This window comes from Sander lucioperca, chromosome 2, assembly GCF_008315115.2.
Source record: "Sander lucioperca isolate FBNREF2018 chromosome 2, SLUC_FBN_1.2, whole genome shotgun sequence".
Taxonomy (NCBI): Eukaryota; Metazoa; Chordata; class Actinopteri; order Perciformes; family Percidae; genus Sander; species Sander lucioperca.
The window spans coordinates 36,401,643-36,409,408 of record NC_050174.1 but is presented as its reverse complement, the minus strand read 5'-3'; the positions used below and the strand labels follow the sequence as shown (position 1 = coordinate 36,409,408).

General features: G+C 40.5%; 1 protein-coding gene across 5 annotated transcripts in view; it reads left to right on the top strand.

The window, feature by feature from the left end:
* Positions 1–8: 8 nt before the first annotated feature.
* Positions 9–7,766, top strand: part of adgrv1 (adhesion G protein-coupled receptor V1) — a 170,583-nt gene continuing 162,825 nt past the window's right edge. For 4 of the 5 annotated variants that reach the window (XM_035996730.1, XM_031305029.2, XM_031305028.2 and 1 more), the window contains exon 1: positions 440–969. The gene's annotated coding sequence lies outside the window, so the exon portion shown is untranslated. Of the gene's footprint in view, positions 970–7,766 lie in introns of all 5 variants that reach the window. The other variant, XM_035996728.1, reaches the window with a different exon arrangement.

Below are 7,766 nucleotides of genomic sequence, written 5' to 3'. Positions count from 1 at the left end.
ATATACTAGCTAACTGCCCTGATATTTTAAATTAAACGTATCCAGCCAGTAGAAAATAGGCTAATTAACGTTTGAGTTTATGGAGGACATGCAGGGTAAACTCAACTAACGTTAGCTTAACCAACTTTAGCGTCAGCTAAATTCACTTTAAAATATAGGAGTAAATTGTATTAAAGTATTTTCTAAATATATGTAAAGATAGCACTGCGCTCCTGGCATTTAGTTGAGGACGTATTTAGCGTTAACGTTATACTTTAATTTATAAATCAACAGCGAACAACATGCTAGGCTACGTCGGCAAGCATGCAAGAGGCATTTTGCATAAAACTACATGTGTGTCAGATTTTAAGTTTCTTATGAAGAAGTACACATTTGCAAAGTTTATGTGTAGTGAGTAGAAGAGAGGGGAGAGTAAATTAGCCCCAACAGGACTGCTGCTCGGGGGCTCTATGCCTGTTCGGGTCACAGGGTGGAGCTGTCCACCACCACACCGAGCACCCATGAGACAAAAATGGGATTAAAACATGTCTCATTAGGCAGCGACCGGGAGACGAGCCGGAGTCCCTGAGTAGCTGCAAACTAATCTTTCTGTTGGAACAGTGAGTCGTGTGTGTACAGTAGCAGCAGCTCTCACATGGCTGCCGGAGGACGGAGCTGCGTGTAGAGAGAGGAGAAGGTCCTGAACAGACCGAGGAACCGCTATTTCTCCCGGCTTCTCCAGTCCCGTTAGATGACATACGCGCTTCACCCCACGTTGTTCACCGGGATCCCAAAGCTGCCAAAGGGGAAAAAAAACAACCGAATTCAGTTCTTAGTAAATAATACAACATGATGCAGTTATTATTGGCTGCTGTCTGAGAAGAGAAGGAGCCGAAGACTCTGAAAAGCACTCATCGATGTTATCCTCAGCAGTAAACACATTCTAGTAATTTATCTTTGGACAGAGAGAGAGGCCAAGCAAGGTGTCAGGTAAGTTGGAATGAATGATCTTATGTCTCTTTTCAAATATGCTTTTGTTTGTCATTGTGACTATGGGCAGTAGCCTACAGCGGCCAGCAAAACTTTGCTGGATAATTTCACAGAAAGAAGAGATGACATCTTTTTGTGACACATGGCTATACCGTCTCTAGGACAATGCAAACGCCTCGGGATTTATTTTTCAGTTAATGTGTCAGTAATGATTGGTGACTCCAGGCGTTATTGCCAGTGGTAGATTAATAGCGCACAGAATAAAGGAAACAAATGAGTAGCGATACTCCTCATCAATTATGCCAGACAGCTCAAGCAGACATATTGTATAACGCTATAAGAAAACGATTAAAAGTGGTTGGCCACTGCTAATTTCTTTTTGCATTGTGCCAAGAAAATCCCCCGCGGAGCAGCTAATAAAATTGAAAAGCCTAAATATTGATTCAGCGCAATCAGTAAATGAATGGCCGGGCAGCCCATTGAGAACGGAGACAAACGCTTCCATGGTTACATCCAGGATCTCCAGTGTGATCACTGCGCTTTGTGTGGGGTTTCTCTCTCCCACTGAAAATAAAACAACAGTTCAGGGGGAACTGCCACACATGGTGAGCTGGAGACCCTCTCATAAAGGCTCCGTTGACTAATCTATATAGGCTTAACTCGCGCCATAAGTAATCTTGGCACACTTAAAGTTGCGCACATGTGCTGTTACTATTAAATCAACGATCGGTGCCTGTAGCCTCATTGTGCTGCTGCTTCTTTGCGTATTTTACGCAGATGTGCAGGCTTCATAGTTTACACCAGTTGATGGGGTGGGGGGTGGTGGTGGTGTGGGGGGGGTTCAGTCCTTGAATAATTGAATATGTCCACCTTATCTGTTATCTATTTGACATGATGTCATCTTGGTGCGTCCCTTGCAAATCTCTTTTGTTGCCTCCTCTGCGGTGCCTCAGCCCGAGTTAAATCCTTTTTTCTCACTGGGGAGGAAGGGAGGGAGCTGCTTCTGTATCCATTCAGCACTTACACCTGCTCTTCCTCAGCGCCAACCCTTCACTGTTAACTGTTTCTGGAATGTATCTTTGTATAAAAGGGTGGCATTATTGAATCTCCCCCTTTGTTTGTATATAAGCAGCAATAGCTTGCCATGAAATCTTTCACACATTTTATCCCCCCTCAAGCTTACAATCTCTATTTCCATCATCCCAAACCCACAGGGTCACAGTCTGTTGGTCTGTTGTTGTTTTTTTTGTAGATTTAGATCCTATAGGATCACACTTGCTCAGAGCTCAGGTCCTTTGTTTGTCAGCGTTTATGTCATCGCCTGGCAGGGGTCAGCCCCCAGTCGCCTGTATGAGGGTCTGAATGTGATTCACTGGGCGGAAACTGTTTTACTGCCTGCCTCTCTCTCCTTCTGTCTCACGCCTCTAATGGCCGCACAGTACAAAAGGGGACAGTGCCATAAACAGGGCCGCTTCATTGATGAAAGGTGCTGGAGTGTTGCACATTGCGGACAGGATGAGATTGATGTTTTCTGCGGATGAGAGGGGCTTGCGTTCCCAGTGTGTGGGGATGGAGGGAAATAGTAGATGAAGGCACAGCTCTACATACACTTAACCGCCCTGCAACAGGCTGACTGGGCCCGCCTCCGCTGATCCGTTCACCCATGGATCTCTGTTGGGGGCAAGACTTGTAAATGATGTCTTTATCTGTTGAATGACGGACATTTATAAAGCGCAATTGGAACTTTGCATGTCTTTACTGTATATATACTCCATAAATACATATATTCATGATTTATTTTGTGATCTACAGCAGTTCCAAATTACTTCCTAGACATCTCTGCAAAACTCATTGAAACACAAGTTGTTTGGTTGTTTTTGTACGTTTTTTTTCTGCAGCTAGCTATATCCTTTTTTTAAAGTGCTCATATTATGATTTTGGCATTTTCCCTTTCCTTTATTGTGTTATATATCTTTTTTTGTGCACGTTATAGGTTTACAAAGTGAAAAAGCCCAAAGTCCACCCCAAAGGGACTTACCATCTCCAACAGAAAACACTGTTTCCAAACTGCTCCAAACAGCTCTGTTGTAGTCCAGCCTTTACTTCAGAGACAAACGTGGTCACTTTGTAACACACGTTATAATGCTCGCCTAGCTGCTAGGGCGGCACGCCCTCATACTCTGCTTCTGACTGGCTAGTAGTCCTTACCTACCTACTGCGCATGTGCGACTCCCAACAAAGATGGAACAGAAGTGTGATGTCTCACTCTGTAGCTAAAACCGAGAGCTCAACACACAGGGTGAAAAGAGGAGCTGCAGCAATGTGCAGTACAACAAAAATATGGTGCTTTTTGAAAACCATGTACCATGTAAACCTATTCTGATATAACCTCTAAATGCAATTATGAACCTGAAAATGAGCATAACATGAGTATTTTAATAATCAAGTGAAACTGCAGCCCTGCAGGGAACTATTTCATTTTTTTATAGCACATGGTATTACAGGTAAACACAATGAAAAAGGTTATACATGTCTTCCCCTCAGTGAGTGTTCTACATTTTTTACAATGTGGGAAGAGAAAACCAGCAGACCTCGTACACCTCTCATTAGTTATGGTCTGGTTTTTATTTCCACACCTTGAGAGGATAAAATGTTGCACCTACGACGTTACCTCCTCTCCCTCCAATTACCATTTCCCTCAGAACTACCTCGCAGTAGAATCATTCTCAATCCTTTGGTGCAAGACAGATGTATACCTTAAATCTGCCTCTGTTTCACCATGCTGGGAGCTGACTGGGCTAACTCAATGCTTATTTGAGTTCATTTTTAAAACAGCAAACCAAAGCTGGGAGCAATAGATTCTTAGCCATGCATTTGTGCATGCACAGCTGAGATGTGGAAGGTTTCAAGATTAGAAGGTTTATTATTATTATTATTACTTGCCATTTTACAACACAGGGTTGCACAACGAATAATACACATAAAGTGCATCATATTTAACTTTAATTTAACTTGAACTAAAACTAAACAATATGACTGGTTTGTAAAAGGAGAAGACATAGGGGAGCTGCTGCTGTGATACTGTCGTATCATTTTCTCTTTGTTTTTTGATTGTTGTGGTACGGCAGAGGTTGAGAGAGGGGACAGGGGGGGGGGGTGGGGTTGAAAATTGGAATTGCATGAAAAATTAATAAAAATATTGTCAAAAAAACAACAATAATACAAAAACAAAACAATACAGTTATCAATAAATCCTACCTAGAGAGATTAATATAATTAAGAACCATGATGCGAACTGGGACATAGAAACATGTTTTTAGTGCTAGACCAGATGAAGCTTAGTTTATGTTACATGTAACATAAACGATAATATTGTCGTTCTGAGACCATTTTCGTCTATTATAATGATAATGGCATAATAATGCAGGTACACCTTTTCAAAGATCAATAATCAATCAATCAATCAATCAAACTTTATTTCTATAGCACATTTCATACAAGTTAATGTAACACAATGTGCTTCGTACAAAAGCGACATAAAATAGTACTTTGTTCGGTTATACAGAATAAAATATAAAAAACATGTATTGAACACGCACACACACACGCACGCACACACACGCACGCACGCACGCACGCACGCACGCACACACAAACCAAAGATCAACATTAAACAGCGACAAACTCAGTTATTCATAGACTTTTGTAAAAAGCAAGGTTTTTAGTCTTTTTTTTTTTAAATGTAACTTTGTAAATGTAATTGTAAACTTTTATTTCTAAAGAATATTTAACACTGGAACTGGAAGACATTTTAAATATCCACAATAAATGAACAAAACAACCAAAAACAATAAATAAAATGGACTCTCAGTCTCCGTTAACAAAAAATGCACTGGAATAAAAACCAAACACAATCAAAAACAATACATTTGGAAAATGGAATTTTTTCTAGTTGCATGTGCTAATTTCTAATAGAGCTGCAAAGATTAGTTGTCAAATATTAAAGTAATCGCATCAACTATTTTGATAATCGATTATTAGGTCTGAGTCTAGGGCTGGGCAATATATCGATATTATATCGATATCGTGATATGAGACTAGATATGGACTTAGATTTTGGATATCGTAATATTGTAAATGGCTTAAGTATTTTCTTTTTCCCTGGTTTTAAAGGCTGCATTACAGTAAAGTGATGTCATTTTTTTCTGTTACCAGACTGTTCTAGGTCTTCTATTATTTTTACCCTTACCCACTTAGTCATAGTTTTAGTCATATATCTACATTACTGAAGATTATTTATCTCAAGAATATCGCCATATCTGATTTTCTCCATATCGCCCAGCTCTATTTGAGTCCTTTATTATGAAAAAGTCAAAATTCTCCAAAACAAGACATTTGAGGACATCACCTTGGGCTTTGGAAAACACTGATTGTCATATTTTACAATTTTCTTAAAAATAATCGACAGATTAATTGACAATGAAAATAATCGCTAGTTGCAGCCCTAATTTCTAATGAACATTCAGTATGTTCCTAACTGTAAGACAGGAACTATGCTGTGTGTGTGTACTTATAATGTACATACTGTACACGTCTTCCTGTTGTTTAAGTTGCCTGCAAAACATGTCTGGAAACCTTGAAAAAGTTGATTTTAGATTCAGCGAGTGGACAAATTCAAGTCGTTAACATGTCTCTTTCAACGTTCTTTGGGAGTTGAATACTTTGTTTTTAACAATCATTCGACAGCTCATGCTTACGCACAGGAGACGGTATCATGTTTTAGTAGTTGTTGTCCTTGGAGCAGAGGGACAGGATAGTGGTGGGCCCTCCGAGATGGCCAACAATCCTGAGGTCTCCTTAGTGGGCCTGACCAACCGCATATTGTTCCCGGTGCGAGGACGCTGGTACGGTCGCTGGAGCAAACCCTCGGCCATGACCTCGCTGTCAACTCTCATGATTGTACTTTTATACATAACACACACATGCACACACACGTTTTTATATCTCACGCTCTGTAGGGGCGATGAGGTGCCCTCCCACAGCTGCCCATTGGAGTATTAAACTTGAACTCTGACCTCTTGTGATGTCACTACAGCCGGTGGCCTCAGATAGGTCAGCCTGCTGTGCCGAGTGTAATGCATGACCAGTTTCTCTATTAGGTTTAACCATCCTCATTGAAAAAGAACGCCACACATATTTAAATTATTCCATAACAGTCAAACAACATTAGCCCTTTCATTTCTAATATTTTTTGTAATATGTTCAGTTCGCCACATTTTTTGGTAATTGCATTTAAATCCAGTTAAACTAAAGCAGCTATGTTTCATTTCAACTTGCAAACTGCATGGAAAATCAGCGCAGGAAGCGCACAGAGCAACATCCTTTACTCAAATGTCAAAACAATGAAAAGTACAAGAATGTTTAGGAAGGTTGTTTCTTCTGGCTCACATTAGCTTGGCTAGACTCTGTCCAAATTAAATTAAGTCTCAAGGACTGTTGAAAGCAGGAATCTTTTTCTTTTTTTTTTTTTTTTTTTGGAACACTGAATGACTTATTATCCCGAAGCAATAAACCAGCTCCGCAACCTTATTTGATGATAAATGAACACACACTCTTTGGTTGCTCTTCACTGAGCCCATTCTTTAAACGTGCGGACCCCCACATGGGTCCCTCTGTACCGACCATAAATCCCCATGAGTTCCACCCCTCGCCTAGATGTTTTTGGGGGAGCCACGTGGAATACATCCCATGGTGGCCCCCCGCTTCCTGTCCTAATTTAGACAGGTCAGGTTGAGCGGCTCAGGTTGAGTGGGTCACACTTTGCGTTTGGCTGGAAGGACGTCATGGCTATCCATCCTTATACCAGTCCTTCCAGAAAAATGCAGAGTTTTTTTTGTGATTTGTTGCGGGCAAAAATCCTTGATTATGCGGCACGTTTTCTTAAAAAATGCAATGGAATATGCGGGATATTTATGCAATTTTAATCAATGAAATTGCGGGAACTTGCAAAAACTGCGGTTTCATCATGGCTTCATTGCGGGGTTTGCAGTTTTTCGATGATGTTCACGTTGCGTAATTAGGTCACTTCATAACGTCACTTCATAACGTCCCTTCTTTACGTCCCTTCTTTACGTTCCCATGGCAACAGGGGAAAATGGCTGCTCTTGTGTGAAGTAAACGCAACATTTTTCAAAGATATATGTGACTTTTTTGCAACGAAAATGCAGGGATTATGAAATCGTGCAAGCCCCGCATATTTTGCGCGGAAATCGGCAATTTATGCGGCGAAAGTGCGGTGTATTTGTAAAAATGCGGGCCCCGCATAAATATGCAGACTGATTATGCATTGAATTATGTGATCGCATAATCACGTTTTTCTGGAGGGACTCTTATACCCTTCCTTCTTTGTTAGTAATACAACTGCCTCTCACCAGGGTCTCTGTGTGTGTGTGTGTGTGTGTGTGGGTACGATTCTGACTGTATGATAACCTTCAGCAAAAATATTACGGTATTGCGGTATTGCAATTACAGCTTTAAAATGTATTCTTTTTTTAAATGTCTGGGTAAAAAACATTTTTTTTTTTTCCATTGAACACAATGTATTTTATTTTTAAACACACTGCTCACTGGCAGGGAGAGAGATTTCTAAACTGCACTTCCTGTCCTTATGTCCACTCATAAAAAAACCAGCTCATACCTTAGGAACAGTATGACAGAAAATGTTAGTGGTTTTGAAACCTTGACTTTTTCAAACTGCGGTATACCTTGAAAACAATATCCGGCCCATGCCTAGTGTG